At 42.2% G+C, this 18,715-nt stretch overlaps 1 protein-coding gene across 1 annotated transcript in view; it reads right to left on the reverse strand.

Annotated features, from left to right (window-relative positions):
- The window catches only part of SHISAL1 (shisa like 1), a gene marked incomplete at its 3' end in the record, with an annotated part of 180,892 nt that overhangs the window by 80,185 nt on the left and 81,992 nt on the right, over positions 1-18,715 (reverse strand). The window contains exon 2 of the mRNA XM_081005753.1: positions 18,321-18,462. The remainder of the gene's footprint in view (positions 1-18,320; positions 18,463-18,715) is intronic.

Here is an 18,715-nt window from a genome sequence, read left to right on the forward strand (position 1 = left end):
CACCAAGGGATTCAGTGGCGTAGCGTGGGCTACCTCTGCCCGGGGCGGCACAGAGGGATTCCATTGCATTGGCTGAAGTTCTGGGCATCTTCACTTCAAAATTTGAAAGCAATGGAGCCAGAGCAGATGGTTTGTGTTAAAGAACTTAGTAAAATTCTGAGGGAACCAGTGAATTCCAAAGGCCATTGGGTAGCTTTTGCTTTCCTTGTGTCTCTTAGGCTACATCTGATTACTTTCTTGAAAACAGTTCTCATAAGACATGATGTCACACTTCAGATAGATGGATGGATAGACAGACAGATATACATAAATTATATTGCCTGTTTTATGGCCTGGTTTGCAAAGTTAATTATAATTGTACTTGCCAAAGAAACAATATGGAGGCCAACTGAAACAGGAAGACAGGACGTGAGTTTCCATGTGGGTTTTGAAAAACGGATAAGCTCTTAGTTCACTTAATTACAACAACAATGGTTCCAGACACTTTACAGTGTCATAGCAAGCCTTGACATGGGGTGTCATTCTCTTCCCCCTCCCCCTAATATTACCCTGGTTGTTGTTGTTTTTTTAAAAATGGCTAATGGTAAATATTTCAGATGAAGTCATTCCTTTTAAAAGAATGTTTTTAAAATTTTTACTAAATCACCAGGATAAATCCCATTTTAGAAGCCTTACATTTACAGCATAGAACTCTTGTTTTCAAGACTTGTTTCCCTTGCTGTATATCCCCCCCCCCCATTTCCTCCAAGGAGCTCAAGGCAGCATATATGGGGGGGGGGGAGAACCTGTGACCCTCAAGATGGCTGAACTACAACTCTCTTCCTCTTCCTCTTTGTCCACTGGCCATGCTGGCTGGCGCTGATGGGAGGTGTAGTTCAGCAACACCTGGAGGGCCACCACTGGCATACTCCCATTATATTCTTGCAACAGTCTTCTGAACAAGGTTTGCCTGACAAAGAGTGACTGAGTTTCATGGCTGAGTAGGTACCTGAAGTTGGCACTTCCCTGTCCTTGCACTCTAAGTTTGGCTTTGATTTTGCATATGGATGGCATTGTATTGAGAAGTTGGTAAGGATAAGATTTAAGTTTTAAGTTTCAATGTTTTTTTTATCGAAATATAAGATCAAAATAGTTTAAGGTAATGTAAGATAAGATCAAAATAGTTTAAGGTAATGTAATGACAGAATATTATGAAATATGGAAAGGATTTGCTGTGATAATTAACAACTAGGATACAAAAAAAGGGAGGAGGAGGAGGTCAAAGAAAGAAGGTAATGACAGTTGAGGATTTGAGAATAATGGATTTGTTTTTAAATGTTTTTAAATGTTTGCGGTGTATTTTTGTTTTTTTCTGTTCTTTCTTATTTTGAATTTGTATTTGTATTGTTGGAAGTGGTTTGTTTTTCTCTTTTTCTACTTTGTTTTTTTTGTAACTTTAAAATCCCCCCCCCCAATAAATATCATTTTAAAATATATATATATATTGGCATCCTTATATGGCTTTGTATGTCATGGCCTAGGTGTTCAAATTAAAGAAGGGCAGGGAGAAGCCTACCTCCTTCTCAAATCACAAGCACCCTGTCAGAAGGAGCAGGAGATTCAGGGAGGCATCTGAGGCTGCCCCTACTTTGAGCTTAATTGTTCTCTCTTTACCACCTTCCCTTACCAGGTTACAGGACTATCTTCCGCTTCCCCGTGGCTGGTGTCATTTGTTTTGGTGAATCTATTTGATTCTTTTTTCAAAAAAAATGTTGTCAGCTGCTTAGATGATTCTTGTTGAAAAGTGGGATGGCAATCAAATAAGTTGTAGTAATACTGTAGTTTGCACAGAACTCCTTACAAACTCTGATCCCCCATTAAAAGTTAATGCAGGAAAAGTGGTAGCTTTTTCTTTTGTTTTCTTTTTAGGACCAATGAAATATCACAAAGTAGCCTGGAAGCTTTTTTGTTCGTTAGAAATTTGCTTCAGGCCAGATGTTAAGGCAAAATTTAAAAAAGTGTAAGGGGGATCAGAGCAGAAGATGGTACACTCCAGGAGTGCTTTTCAAACATGCAGTCTTCAGAAAGTCGTGTCATCTGCTGTGGAACCCCCAGGTTCTTACCCTGGGACTCTAGCAAATTCAGATCATGTGGGGCTCAGGGTATCACCATTGTCCTGTATAAAGTGAGAATTTGCCCAGGAAGGAACCCCAAACCCCTGTATCTCCATAAGGCAGAACAGGGAGTGTAAGCGTGCTGAATAATCTGTCTTTCTGAAAAGCTTTCCTAGCATTATCAGTTTTCTCATTTAACCCTTATGCAAGCTTCTGAGGAACCCTTCTGAGGGTTTCCCCTAGAACATAAAAAGCCATGTTTCTAAGGGAAGTAATACCTGTTGCAGGACGAGTCACATTCTTGCCTGTATCAACCTGGCTGAGAGAAAACAAATTGCTAATCAAGGCTACGTTACTATGGTAGAGGAGGAGAGCCCGGATTTTTGTCTGTGGCACCATATGACCAAACAGGCCTCAATTAGTGAAGCGAACCTAGCAAATGTGAAAAGCATTTGTTCTGAGGATACGGCAAAGACGCGTCCTCTGAATAGCATCTCCTAGGAGCAGAATGACGCAGGCAGCAGTTTCTGGTGTCAACGCTGCCCGCCAGCAGCCTTTGCTTAGGGGCAGGTTAATATAAAACGAAGCGAAATTGCAGCAAGCTACGCTGAGTCCATAGGCTAGGGTGGGGTATAAATGTTACCAGATAATTTGTAGTTTTATCCACCTAAGCCCAAACATTGTTACTGCAAACAGAAACACTAGGGCAGATGGGAATAAATATCAGTCCTGTTTAATAAAAGAGGCAGGAGAGCATCATATGAGAGGTAAATGCCACAAGGGCATTTAAGTTGCCAGTTAATCAGAAAAAAAGAACCTGAACTGCTCTGTGCTTAACAGCAGCTTGAAGTATGGAAGTTAATAGGTAAAGCGCTGGTGATAAACATTTTCACCTGCCAATATCTACACAGGTGCAGGGCCCAGTAAAAAAAGTTGGCAACCTTAGGAATATTTAAAGATCTCAGTTTAAATGCCTATTTCATGCAAGACCTGGAAATAGATAATTAGAAAGGACACAGAAAAATAGAAAAGGTTTTTTTTTTTTTGTATAATCAAGATTCTTGTTACCTGATACCTTCCTGTTGCAATGAAACATGAATGAAGACAAAAATGCAGAATGGATCCTGCTCTCTTCCTCACAACTGCTCTCACTATGTGCTAGGATGCTCTGAGAAGCTGTGTCTAATTTTTCACCCTTACATCACAGTTGGCACAAGACAGGATACTACCTGAGGTGACCGGAACCACTGCTCTTCCTCTCCTCTTTCAAGAGTTTTACTGCTGCTAATGCAGCAGAAATTTGGACACGCTATTTGTCTCCCCCTCCTCTCTGCCTTGTTGTGTGAAAGGGGGTCCTTCCTTAGAAAAAGGCGTTTGGGGCACGCTGCCCCAGGAGAGTGTCTGTGCCACTGCTTTTTCATGGTGGCTAGAAATGACCCTTTACATTTAGGGTGTGTGTGTGTGTGTGTGTGTGTGTGTGTGTGTGTACACACACACCTCCCTCTCAGCAGCCTCATTTGCAATACATGGCTAAAAACACTTGCCCACCTTTTATAATAATAATAATAATAATATTTATTACGGCCATAGGCCCATACATTGCCCACCTTTTCATTTTTAGTTACTTATTTTCAGTATTTGTTTTGGCTTTCAGTGGGGTTTCAAGTTGGCTACAGAATAGAATCACAGAATTGTAGAGTTGGACGGGACCACAAGGATCATCTGTGCAGTGCAGGAATCTCTTACCCAGCATGGGAGCAGCGGCTGAGACCCAGGTCAGGGAGGAGGAGGCTGCGGAGGAAGCCGAGCTGGGATTGCTGTGGGCGGAGCAGTGGCGCCTCCAGTTGGCGCTCCTGGCACTGGCTCTGCCAACAGCAGGGGGCCATGGCCGGCAGGCAACAGCGGGGTGTGCAAGGGCAGCCCCCAGCTCTCCCAGCGCGGGTGCCTGCCACCCCTGTTTCTCACCACTGCCACCCATGTACAGCCCAGCCCAGCCGGGGGGGGGGGGGAGTGCCATCACCGCCCACTGAGGAGAGAGGAAGAGGATGGTGGGAAAGCACCGCCGAGGGGGAAATGCCCCCCAGCATGCGCCTCCACCCCAGCTGCTCAGTTCACGGGGGGGGGGGACGACGACGATGCAACACTTGCCCCACCCTGGGTGCCAGCATCCCACACAACACCACTGCATTGGCAGCAGCCAGAAAGGAGGAAGAACAGCCAGGATTTTCTCTCTAGGAACCCACAAGTTTGCTCTTTTTGTGCGAAGCCTTGGCTTGGGGTTACGTGTTTGCTGGGTCAGAAAGTGACCAATAAGCATTTATCGAGAAATGCATGTTCTGTTTATCCTTCTCCAAACATGGGGAATCTCTGTAGGCACTTTGGGAGAACATATGATGATTCATTCTATTACCCTGGTGGGGAATGGTGCTACATCTAAATGAGGCTGGCTCTGCTTAATAATGTAATCTGCTGTATTCAAAAGCATAAAGCCAGCCCTGCAAACCATTAGTTCCCCCTCTGCTTTGCAATGGCCAGCTGCTGAAAGCAGAGCAGAGAATCCAGAAAAGTGTTCTGTGTAACTACTAATTCCCACTGCTTACAGATAGATGACCCACCCATGGGCTTTTACTGCTCAACACTTGTGAACCAATAAAGGAACATAAATTCCAAATGAACTGTTATTCAGTACTACTAATTCACAGCAAATGTCAATTAACAGAAATCCCTCTAAGAAGCTTTTACCAGCCTCCTGCTGGTTTTCAAGCTATTAGCAGGCCGTTTACACATTGTTATCTCTTTCTTTCTCTCATTCAAAAAACCACATGTGCAGCTGTGATCCTAAGCATGTTCACTCAGCAGTAAGTGTCCCTGAAATTAATAACACTTATGCTTTCACAAGGAACGCGGGTGGCGCTGTGGTGTAAGCCACAGAGCCTAGGGCTTGCCATTCGGAAGGTCGGCAGTTCAAATCCCTGCGACGGGGTGAGCTCCCATTGCTCCCAACTCCTGCCAACCTAGCAGTTCAAAAGCACATCAAGTGCAAGTAGATAAATAGGTACTGCTCTGGCGGGAAGGTAAACGGCGTTTCCGTGCGCTGCTCTGGTTTGCCAAAAGCGGCTTAGTCATGCTGGCCACATGACCCAGAAGCTGTCTGAGGACAAACACTGGCTCCCTTGGCTTTTAGAGCGAGATGAGAGCGCAGCCCCAGAGTTGTCTGCAACTGGACCTAACAGTCGGTACCTTTACCTTTTCCTTTTATGCTTTCACAAATGTGTCTAGCATTGCAGCCTCCAAAATTAACAAATCTTAGCTAACATAACGTAAAATGCTGTATGCTCAAGTTATCTTCATATCAGCTAGCCAGCCCTGAAGAGACATATTTTGTAGTATTTTATGACGACTAGATTTTTTCTCTCTCTTGGAAAGTGTAGAAGCACTGAAAAGGCATGACTGTCAGAACTGTAGACATTGTGCTACATTAGAGAATTCAGTGCTAAGAAACACAGAATTGTGGTTTTTTGCAGAATATGAGCAACTCTGTACAAGAATATGAACAACTCTGTAGAATGGATATATAAAATGAATATGTACCATCAACTTTGAACAAGCAGCTCCATCTTTCATTTTTATGAGTTTAAAACACTATGATAGCATGCCTGCACTTCATTGTTTTGTGGTGCAAATAGAGCTAATAGAGCGTTTCCGTGCACTGCTCTGGTTCGCCAGAAGCGGCTTAGTCATTTTGGCCACATGACCCGGAGGCTGTACGCTGGCTGCCTTGGCCAATAAAGTGAGATGAGTGCCGCAACCCCAGAGTCGTCCCTTTACCTTTTACATATTGTCAAAGAAAAAGAGTAAATCCTATTAAAACCTCTTTCCTTCTGAAGGTGTCATCCTCATACAGAATCATAGCATTGTAGAGCTGGAAGGGACCTGGAGATAAGAACTCCATCATCAATTAGCAGGACACTGAGAATGGAAAACAGGAGGAATCTCCTTGCAATTCTAATAGGAAATGAGTGTTCAGTTTATTTTGTCCCCAAATGGGGACAAAGCCATTGAGTTTTAAATGCATTGCTCTTGCCATCCATGGACAAGAGCTTTGCACAGCAAACCTTAGAAACAGTCCATCTGAAGAGTCACTCAAAAGAACTTTAATCCATACCCCAGGCTCATACATTACTATATGTATATAAAAAATATAGTTCCAGGTGATAGCAGATATTCTATAATTTCAATGCCTACTCTTGCCTGTTCCTTTTTGGAAGCCCCTGCTTCCATTCCTGCTTCCCTTCTGCTTGTCCTGTCCTTATCAGGGGTCACAACTGATCTGTCAGTGGAACTCCTGAATTCCAGAATGTTTGTGACAGGTAAATAACCCAGCTAACCAGTGCCAGCCGTTCTTTGAGAGAGGAGGTTCCCACCATGTAAACCACACATAGACAAGGTGTACGAAAGATGCAACGAGTTCAGAAGCACCACTGTCTGCAGTGAATTAAGGGCCAAACTGCTGACTGTGCATGAAGAGAAGCCCAAACTCAGGTGGTTTGGACAGGGCGCCCACCACAGGGCCTTGAAGGAATGCCAGCAAAGGCATTCCAATAATAAAAAAGTCAAGGAAATGACTGAGAGGCCAAGCCTTGTAGCTGAAAGCCAGACTACACATATCAGTTTCAAGGAGAAACAGCAGTTCTCTCTAGGCGGATATCTAAAAGATGGCCACAGCCCAGCACATTTGGCACAGTTCACGGCTGCAGCCTTTGAGGGCAGCTGTGACTTCTGCAAGAGATTATCTGCCCAAGGCAAGTGGTGGGTCTTTGCTGGAGAGGGTGATGACTGAAGTAATTTATGTTTTTGGCATGGTGAAAAATAAGTGGAGAAAAGAGGTAGCGCTTTCTGGATGTGCAAAACAACAACCTGTAATCGGGCTCCATTTCTATAACTGCCTCTTTGCAGGCAACACACATGGTAAAAAGTAAGGATGTCATAATTTGCCAACCACAGTGTGAATTTTACAGCTGGTAGTATACAGTCTGGAGCTTCCATGAAATCTGGGTGTATCTTTACTCCCTTCTCCAACTACAGGTCATTTATTGACAGGGGGAGGAATGCTGCCGAGGGCCCTGTAGCTCTGAGGATCACAGATGGAATGAATCTATAACACATTGGCTGACTTCCAGCTACTGGTTCTTAGCATCTGTCTGTCTCAAGAGACAATGGAGTGCACCTCCAGCAGCACCAAAGTGACCTCCCTGGAGCACAAGCTTGGGCAGGGTGTATGGAGGTCCTGGGCTGCCCAGACAATAAGACCCCCCTTCTCAGCCTGGCTGATGGGGTCCAAAGGAAAACAGAGCAAGACGTTTGGCACCAGCTTGGCTGCAGGCATATAGAAAGCCATCCAGCCACCTTCGGGATTCCACTCCAGATTTGTGAAATGTTTACTCCTTAGTCTTTTCTTCTCCTGAAGATATCACGCAGGGCAACAGAGGTTTGGGATCAGAGTTTTCCATCTCCTAGATTGGCATCCTTCCCAGGTTGATATATACCATGGCTTTATACCACTGTCAGAAGTAGTGCAAAGCAGATGGTGTATGTTTTGGAAATCATAGCTCACCCAAAATTGTATTAGAATAGGTGGAGAGATAGTGAAGTATAGTAAAGACAACCAAGTCAACCGTGAGATAAAGCATAATATTGTGAGTCTGGGGTGGGAAACTGTGTGCCCCCTCTAATCCCTGCATCTAATTTTTGGAATAGCCAGGCTAGCCTGGTAAAGTCATAGCCTGGGTGTTTAACAGGGGAAAAGGAAAGAGGCTCCACCTCAGGCTCAGGTTGCAAATATGCGTAGATAAACCACGTATCCTAAAGACACCACAGTCTCCACTGTGTCTCATTCCAAAAGGAAACACGGAGCCTGAGTAAGTGCCTGGAAACAATGGAATCTCACATCACTCAGAGATTGGGGTGGCGTGCAAAAGTTAAACATCCCTAATTTCTTAGACAAATTAAATTGATAGGGAGCAATTAAACATCTCACTCTCCTGATTGTTCCATCAGCACAAGCATTTCTGCTTGATAGATGGCATGGTGCCCCCCCTCCCCTCACTTTTCTGGGGCATCCTCTGACCTGCCAGGTTGGAATTGGGGGTGCAAGGGAGGGTGAAAACCTCATTGTGCTAGTGGGAGCCCATGAGGTGGCTTTGCCAAGCTGAATTTATTTATACTACAGTTGTACCTTGGTTCTCGAATGTAATCCGTTCCGGAAGTCTGTTCGACTCCCAAAACCGTTCAAAAACCAAGGTGTAGCTTCCAATTGGCTGCAGGAGCTTCTTCCACTCAGTGGAATGTCCGGTGTTCGTCGGACATTCGGCTTCTGAAAAACATTCAAAAACCAGAACACTTACTCCTAGGTTTTTGGCATCCGGGAGCCAAAATCGAACCAAGGGGTTCGAGAACCAAGGTATGACTGTATTTATTTACACACCTGGCTCTTCTTTTCTGTAATATGTGACAGTATTAGTCAGGGCGTCTGCTTGGGCAGTAATTCCTGATGTGAAAATATGGCTATTCTGAACATAAGAGGCTGTTATGGAGGGAAAGGCCACTGATTCATATAGCCTAATATTCTCTCCTCTGATTTCTCAGCTCTGTTACCTGAAATCCTTTAAGATGGGGACCGTGCTACAAACCACATAAAAAACATTCTCCCTGTCTTTATGGGTTTTCTCTGAGTGGGAGTGTCGCAAATAAGAACAAGGGTCCACATTTCATCTGTGAAATGTAGGGTGCAATTTAGTAGCATAAAATGCTTGTGTGCATGTGTGTGTACTACAGAAAATGATCATACCACTTCTCGGGGGAGCGGAACAATCACACACCTGCTGCCTGTGATGCTTCTTGTCTCTCTACTAGGGAGACTGAGAGACATGTCAGTCCACTGATTCAGGATGGGGGTTGAGAGCAAACATGGCATGATGAAGCCTCGTGAAGTCCTTCAGTTGCAGCTGTGTGGAGCTCGTCTCATGCGAAACCAAGAATTTGATTCTTTATTTTCAGGGAAGAGGAATGGACTTTCCGTCTTTAATCAGTGAAGGTTTTATTTTGATGCTGCTATAAATAAACAAGATTTCCCTTAATCTGATGTGTAATTCATTCAAATAATCTCTTGGTTGGGGCTTCACATTAATCCCTTTTATGGAGGAGGGTTGGGGGTATGTAGAAAGAGGCAGGGCAGGAAGAGAGAGGTTACGCAAAGCCAAAATACTAATCCATGCCACGATGTTTTCTTCTGTAGGTGACTGCATGATAATAAAGACTAGTGTTTCTTTCCCCTTCAAAATTTAATTGAAAGGATTCCTTGCAGTTGATTCCTAAATGATAATAAGAGGATAGTGCTTTTTGTAGAAGAAACATGCTGAGTAAGAAAATCTTGTGTCACCAAGGGATTTCTCCACTGTAGAGCAATAAACTTCCCAAAGCTGGGTCAAGCGGTTTTTGAACCCAGAGTTTGAAGCAAGTTCTGCAGTTGCTTATGTTTATTCAGTCTCCATGGATCCCATCAGCACAAAGTAGACCAAAAACAAATGACAAAAAACAACAACCCTGATGTAAACAGATCTCTTTCCCACAATGTTTTTCAGCCGGACAGATTTATTCTTGTGTTAGGGCTTCACGTAAACCAAATCCTTTTAACTGCTTATGGCAGTGACTTATAAAAATCCCTTGTGCATTCATGAGAAATTAAAACTTGGATACAATACTGTGGCTTCCTAATTCACCACTAGGGAAGCATCCTGGGTAGGGGGCAGAATTTCCTTAATGAAGTATTTTTCTTACAGGTTTGAGTATCAGTTACTCAGTTTGAGGGGGGGGGCAGTACAAAACACAGGGTTTGTGGTACAAAACCATGCAAAATTATTGCAAAAGTTTGGCAGCAGTTTGGAGTGAATAAGACAATGTTTGATATTTGGGTGTTAACTACAAACACCAGTTTGATGTATCAATTACTCAGTTTGGGGAGTGGTATAAAACGTGGGGTTTGAGGTACAATGAAATATAATGAATTGGGAAAAAATGCTGAAACCAGGAGCTTTTCTTTTAGGTATTTTAGGTCCAGAGATCCCGAAGGACCAGACGAAATTATTCACATATGCAACCACGGCTGCACGGATGCTGTTAGCTGAGAGATGGAAAGATGGCACAACTCTGACCAAGGAAGAGTGGCCGATAAAACTGATGAACTATGCAGGGATGTCAAAACTTACAGGAAGAATTAGAAACCAGGAAGAGACCGACTTTAATAACGAATGGAGAAAGTTTATAATTTATTTTAAAAATCACTGTAAACACACACATTGGTAGCATTGACATAGAACGTGTAGCAAAAATTTGAACTATGGAGTGATAAAGGATTTATATATTAAAAAAATTAAGCTACAGAAGAAATGCAGAGGGGAAAATCATTAGATGAAGATCCACAAAGGAAGGGGGTGGGGGAGGAAAGTCAAAGGGGATTTTATATTTATTTATTTTTTATTCTGTTTTTATATTGTAAAATTGAAAATGCAAAAATAAAATAAAATAAAATAAAATCATTTAAGAAATCATTTAAAAAACCCCAAAATGTGGGGTTTGAGGTACCAAATGGCACAAAATGAGTGAAAAACTTTGGCATCAGTTCAGAGGGGATCCCAAATTTGGGAGTTCATTGTCAATAAAAGCTCTGAGGTAGTGTGGCTTTGACCACCATTGCTCTCCTGGCTTCCCAAGACAGTGGGTCCCTGGCCAAGAGGGAGAGAGGAGGTGCAAGGAGCTTGCCCTGGTGCAGTGCATGGCGGTGGGAGCTTCAGATTGGAGCAGTGGTCTTCCACCAGTGCCATCTCACTGTTGGGATACTGCCAGGGAGACAAAGTCCATCTCGGCAAAGTCCATCTCCGGAGACGACATGGGGCCGAGATGGACTTTGTCTCCCTGGCAGTATCCCAACAACACGTTTCGGGCCCAGATTCACGGCACTTACAGGAGAGTAAGACTGCGACAGATTGCTGAGGTATGTGTGGAAAAGTCAAGGCTTTTCGTTGCCGCGGCAAAGTCTCTTTGAACTCCGGCTGGCTAATTGGCCTGGGAGTCGAGCCAAGCAGAACTCAAGATTTATGAAACATCCTGTGAACAGGAAAGACGCAGGCTGTGACAAACATCCTGCTCCCTTTTAAGGTGGAACGGAAATATCCTAACACTCACTGGCTGCTAGTGGCTTAGGGAGTCCCTGACCTGCCTTGAGATGCCTCTCTAATGGTGTGGTCCAACTCAGAAAGGTGAGGACCTTCTCAGAATCACCCTGATTCGCCTCATAATTTGTGTACCTACAGAGCTGGTTCACTGGGCTCTCATCCCCTTTGATGCAACAGCACTACCCACAAACACATGTGGTTGCACATAGGTTTCGCTGGTATCAAGCCGAACTTTAAAGATAAAGAATAGCCAAAGAGTGGATATGTATATCTTAAGAAAGCAAAGGCGAGAGAGTTGGTCCAGCTGCCTCCTCATTTTAAAGATCAACTGGCCTGTAAAGATGAGCCAGTGGCTCAATGGTGTTCTAAAAAGAGGCACAAGGGAAGAGCACCTCCACTCCTTTCTTTGAGGAAGGTCTTCTGTTCTCCGTCTGCCTGCTCATTATGGATGCAGCAGATGGAGTGGAAGATGTTCATCCAGAAGCCACCAAACCGGATCGAACCCCAAGTATTCCAGTGTAATTTGTGGGTTGGACTGTAAAGATTTACATCCTTTCAGCATGATTATGTGGGCAATGAAGTCACGGAAATATTCAACTGAATAATAAAAACATACCACATTTGTGAAAAAGATACTTACTGTGTGCCATGTGTTCAGGAAGTCAAGTAACCTTGTTTTTATTAAAAATTATTTTAAATTAAAAAGAATTTTCTGTTTTGATTTATACTGCCTTACCTATCACTTTTGTATCCAAAGAGTACAGGGTGATTTATTTGGATGTTTTGGTTCCATAACCAATCCTGTATGTGTGCAGAATATTTATTTCAGTTAGTCATTTAAAAAATGGATACACTGTTTCTTCAAGGCTTGGCATGGCTTCCAATAAAACTTATTTTTTTAATGACAGTAGCAACAGTTTATCTCTGGGCTCCTCCAAATGTCCTGTTTATTGAGCATTCATCCTGATTTGTTTGCATAAAGCTGAAACAGTGGTTAGCCTATGGCCAGTATTTATTGAACATTTGTTCCATTTTTTTGTGGGGCACTTATACGACAATGAACATTCCTTTTGATTTGCTTGAAGGGTGTTTACACATCTTTCCATTAATCATTCGTTTATCCCACACTTTTCAATGCATTTCCCCTTCACTTTCCAAATCTCAACAATTCTTATTCATGTATTTATTGTGTTTGTCATGCTTGAATTGCACAAACTTAAAATACTGCTAGGAGCATGAATCCCTCAATCAAAGTCTCCACAAGACAGTCTGGAGGCATGTTGTGTCACAGGCAACACCCCAAACCCAGTGAAATATTCAGAAGCAGCATAGATAAGTGGGTGGGGATTGTTTGTTTGTGTAGGAAGTTCAAGGAGAATTCGTTTTGAAGGTTGGATTTTGTGTGTGGAATATGAATTTCTCCTTACCTAAGCAATTTGCAGTGAATAGATTTCCAACTGATATGGATGGCAGGTAATGTGGCTTTTCTAAGTGCTAATAAAATCTAGACCATTTGGCCCAATTGTATAAATTAGGCATGGAGCACCAAAATCAAGAAAAATATTAGACATTTCTGTCTAGTATTTCCCCCTTACCTATCTTGTTTGTTTTGGCCCCCAAATATACTTTTTGGGTGCATCTAAAAATTCAGTGGAACAGAAAAGGGTTTGCTGTTTTTGTGAAAATCTATTGTGTAAGGAAGTCTTAATCCCCCAGTGTAAGTGGATGCAATTTGAAATAAGAGTTTACTGCAAACTGAAGTTTTGTGCTGCCTGATTTGAATACTGGTGGAACCCCTTCCCGAAATGAAACAAACACAGAATTCTGCCTCTCCCCACTGCTTCCTTTCGTTATGGTAGCAGCTGCCCTTGTTTAGGAGGACACTCTACCCAGACAACACAACGCATGAACAGAGCGACAATGGACTCTCTTTGCAGGCCTCATCAGTTACGTGACTCCGCCGAATGTAGGTGCTAGCCAAGCTTCTCCAAGTCCACTCTGCCCCACCACACCACAAGGGCTCTCTGATTTTATTTACTATTAATAAGCAAGAAAAGACTGTTTAATTAGTTGCTGTTTGGGCAGTATTATTCTCTTGGAAGAGTGGTGCTTGCTAGCATCATTTCCACGAGATTCTATTTATGTAAGAGCGTGTGTGATACTTATCTGCAGGCCTACATTTGGAAATGTGGTTGGCTGGTTTTAAGTGCTGCAGCTGAAACTCATAGTTCTTCCTTCTGTGTGCTTCCCTGCCTTTTTGGCAAGCCAAGTTAAGAAAAGAAAAAACCTTAAGAGATACTCAAAAGTGATGCTCTGGGGAGTAGTGTTTATTTGCTAACTTCATCTTCTGCAGAGCAGTAGGGGGTCCTCCTCACAAAGTATTGCTTCCTTGTGTTGCTCCACCATGGCCAAGAGTACAAACAGATTTCAAAAAGCTGCTGCTAAAACACATATTGATTTTCTTGGCAGCAACTATTGTGATTTACGGCAGGCTCTGAAGACTCATAAGTTCAAGCAATGGGCAAGATCTGCTGTGTGGATAACAGACAGGAAATGTCTTTCCAGTCTTGGCTGAATTAGTAGAATGGAAAGCTTGTCCAACATTTCATACACAGATATGTGTTTAGCTTTACTTGAGTTTAAAAAATCATGTAGTCTTTGCTCTAACAGGATGTCAAATTAGGACAGCACTGGTTGGCACTTTCAGCTTCAAATGCTCATTTGTGGAATTACGCCAGTGACTTTTGTCTGAGATGGTACGCCAACAATTTTTGTGCTACCTAGGATTTCATGTGCTGTTATCCATTTTCCTAACTTGGTGCCTCAGTCCTAACACTGTATATGGGAGGCGGGCATCCAGAGGGAACGACTTGGGCAATGCCACCCACCATTGCACTCAATGTGTTTTGAATATATGCAGTTTGGACAATAGGCACGATCCCTGGAATGAATGTAAACCCTGTGTAAGTTGCAGACCTGGGACTCAGCTAGACTGGTAAAGAAAAAGTGATTTATATGCATTGTATGTGCAATATAACATTGTGCCACCAGATAGAGATGTGGAGTCCCATTTTTCTCTACCTGTTTTCCTTGTTTAAATTTACAACACTTTAAACTGAAAACACTTATTTAATGCGTCTAGATCCAGCCTTACTGTAAAGTTATTTATATCCACAGGTACTTCCTGCCTTCTCTGCATTCTGGTAGGCACCCAATTTATGCCCACCAAAACCAAAAGCAAAAATAACAATTTGAAGACAGTCTGTAAAGTGGAAATGTGTCTCATAATGAAAGCAATTGGCAGCACGCACATTAAATGCACATGCTGAAGTACATTGTATTTACAGCTGTGTGGTTTCTGAAAGCAATGCTATCCAAGACAATGAGTCAGAAAAGCAGAAAACAGTATAAAAATAAAGGGACAGGCTTTGTGCATCCCTATTATTTGTTAATTTTGCTGTTGGCTTAGTTCATGTCTGAGCACAGCTGAAAGGCTGGGGTACTTTTACATGTTTCGTTAATTAATGAGCACACTACTGCGGTTTAAAACACTGAGTGCTAAACAAGGACTGCACTTAGAAAATCTTGGACAAAATTCACAGCAATGAGCAAGGAGAAAAAGTCAGGGCTACTGATGAAATAAAGGGAAAGAATCTGTTGCTTGTGACAGATTCAAACCATGTTAGGTATGCTATGCAACAAATTCTAATTAATTTGGCCTGGAAATATTTAAGTGATGTGGCATGATAGAGCATAGAGCAAAGGAGATGCCAACAGCCCTTAATCTGCTGCTAAGTATTGTCTTCTCAGCACAGAATCATAGGATCATAGAATTGTAGAGTTGGAAGGGACCCCAAGGGTCATTTAGTCCAACCCCTGCAATTCAGGACTCTCAGCTAAAGCATTCGTGACAGATGGCCTTCCAACAGCAGGGTATACTGTTCTCCCACTGCACTTGCAGATTGGAACAGGTGCTTTTTGGCATTCAAAACAATGATAGATATTTTCATTAACAGGTAGGAATCGCTTAAATTGCTTTGGAATTGTAGTAGAGACTTTGACTTGAATACTGATGCCTCTTCCTCTGGATTCTCGAATATCTGCCTGTCAAACGGAATATCTAGTCATGAAACATCCTTCAGTTGATTATTGAAATATGATTTATCTAGCCCTTTAGATATTTGAAGGTGGCTATCTTATCTCCTCTCTGTCTCCTCTGTTCCAGGCTAAACATACCCAGCTCCTTCAACCATTCCTCATAAGGCATGGTTTCCAGACCCTTGATCATCTTGGTTGGCTTCCTCTGCACACCTTCCAGCTTGTCAATATGAACTTCACACAATTAATCCTTTACCAATTCCACCCCCTCATATTTACAATAGAATATTTGAATCTCCCCTCACCGTACAATAACTTCTTTATCACCATATCCACATAGTATACAATATAGTGGCATCGTTCCACACCCTGGAATGAGTCACTTGAGACAATTTTGCAAAAAAGTTTGGCTACCACTGGTCTAATCCTTTTTTATTCCTTTTCCTTTTTAATAAATTCTTTAAAATCTAGGCATGAAGCAAGAGCAAAAAAGCAACACAGAAATTTGCTTACAACTGAACAAAAGTCAGCCGAAGTTGTTTCCGAATGGAAAATTGGAAGCAAACACATAACTGTTGCAAAAACTGGCGTTTGTGATTCAATAGGTGTCTGAACTTTCATATCAGAATATGTATTAAAACAATGACTCAGCAGAGTGTAGAAGGGATCCTGTAATAGCTGTTGCTCTGAAAGCATTAAAACAACAGAACAGCACTGGAGTTTCTGTCAAAAAAAAAGACACTTGTCTTACAACCAAAAAACACTATCTACAAGCAGTAGAATGAAGTGGTACAGCTTCTCCTGTCTTTGACATTTGGATTATTCTCCTGAAATCAAAACGCACACCATGTGGATGGAAAACTAGCATCTCAGAGGGAAGGATTCAGCGCACCCCTCTCTTCCAAATGCTATATTTTCTGTGATATATCGTGAATCATGATGTGTGCGTGTGTTCTATGTAAAAACTCGCGATGTGGGAAAAACTGTGAAGCCAGTCATCGTTTCTCTCAGGATTCCTTCTGCTCCGTTGCCCTGAACTATAAAACAACAGTTGTAGCAATATGTGAAGGTAAGTAAAAATGTATACATTTTAGACCCCCTAAGTCACACCAGGACATTGCCCTGTTCACCTCTACATAGTTACATCCTTATTTCAGACATCGTGATATATCAGTATATCACGGTGTTTACCTGGTGATATATCACAATGTTAAAAGCCAGGCATCACTCAGGCCTCACAAACATCATAATTTGTGCTATATTGCCAGGTCAAAAATTATGAAACCAAGACCATGATATGGGCTTCAAACCAGTTTTGGACGATATATCGATATATTGCCCAGCCCTAGTATCCAATTGGTTGGTCCTGGGAAAGTTATCTGTGGTTTAATTCCAGCATTTGGAACTCAGGCACATTCCTTCTCTGAATATGGAGGTCATAGTGAGCTTCTCATGGCTAATAGCCCCATCTCCTCCAGTAATAGGTCATTGGTTTTAAAAGAGAGGGTTGTAAAATAACTCCTGTAAAGAACAAGGGGTTGTTGCTTTGAGTCTCAGCACAAGCCATCAGCTCCAAATGCCCTTTTAGAAAGCAGGAAATGAACAAGTCTATACTTAACCATCTGGCTCAGGAGACATTCACAGATTCCGGCCCAATGGAGCCGAGGAGAATCCTGTGTCTGTATGGAGGGCTTTCCTTGGACCAGAAAGCTCCCGGCAAGACTGGGATTAGATATTTGGATAAGCTACAACAGGGATGTCCAACTCCCTATAGACTGCGATCTACTCACAGTATAAAAAGGCTGGCAGTGATCTACCCATTGTCGTTGGATGGACCAACTTTTTTGGATAGCCTAAGTTTTTGAGCTTTTTTTAGGAAGCTAAAGTTTTTGAGCTTTTTCTTTCTATGAAAGAAGATCACTGAGGGGCCAGAGTTCTACTAGAATCTCCCAGGAACACCCCAAGATCTACCAGTAGATCATGATCTACCTGTTGGACATGTCTGAGCTACAAGGATGTGTAAACTGGGAAAGAACAAAGTTCCATTCATGTAATCAAATCTTAGAGAATGGGCAATCCAGCACCTGGGGAAACAGTACAAGGTTTGTGGACTATCACACCCTAGGATTGACAACCAGTTTTACAATATTTTGAGGAGAAATAGCAATTTTCACTATTTCTATTGATACAGTATAAAACAAGTGATCAAAACCTTCCATTAGTCATCTAATGATACCCTTGAGACAATAATTACATAATACAGAATAATCATAGATTATTATTATTTTTGCTCGTATAAGAATGAACCTTCAGTCTTTTAAAGCTTTCCAAAACAGGGATGGCAGAACAGTGTGTCTTTGCATGAGACACAAGGTAAGGCTTTTAGAAGACATCTGAAGGCAGCCCTGTATCGGGTAGTTTTTAATGTTTGACATTTTAGATATACTGGAAGCCGCCCAGAGTGGCTTGGGAAACCCAGGCAGATATTATTATTATTATTATTATTATTATTATTATTCAAGCTACAATAAAAGAGATTCCAACTAAACATCAGGAAGAACTTTCTGGCGGTAAGAGCTGTTTGACAGTGAACAGTCTCCCTCGGAAGGTGGTGGACTCTCCTTCCTTGGAGGTTTTTAAGCAGAGGTTGGATGGCCATCTGTCACAGATGCTATAGTTGAGATTCCTGCATTGCAGGGGGTTGGAATAGATGACCTTTGGTGTGCCTTCCAACTCTACAATTCTGTGATTCTTTGGTTTTTTAGGCAGAGGTTTGCAGAAGGACATTGATACTTGTTGTTTCCCAAACACGATATACCACATTACATTGCATTTATCTACCTATGTAAAAAAAGCAGTATATGCAAATGAAATGGTACATTATGCAGAGGGCAAATACCTGTCTCTTATGTGCATCATCAAGCCATGTTCAAGATTGTCGTATTGTCCCATTGTCTGCTGAAAATCTAAGCAGTGATTCACGTCAGGTCAAAGGACAGGTGCAAAGTTGCCATTCTTCATTTCCTTTTACACCTGAAAAGCTAAGAAAGAGAATATTAAAGTGAGAACGCGCACCTTTAGAACATTTCTAGCCTCTGATTCTTTTGATGTATTAATTATTACATTCTAAAATGATAGGCATTTATATGTACGTGTGTGAGTGTTTGATGTTTAATTTTTGCATGGCTAGAGCAACTATTGGTTCCAGGTGGTTTTTCTGTATGCCAGTGTTGAGCACTCCTCTGAAATCGTCTGGTAAGATCCGTATAAAAGCCAAATAAATAAATAAATAAA

Source organism: Podarcis pityusensis, assembly GCF_964106645.2.
Source record: "Podarcis pityusensis genome assembly, chromosome: 5".
NCBI lineage: Eukaryota > Metazoa > Chordata > Lepidosauria > Squamata > Lacertidae > Podarcis > Podarcis pityusensis.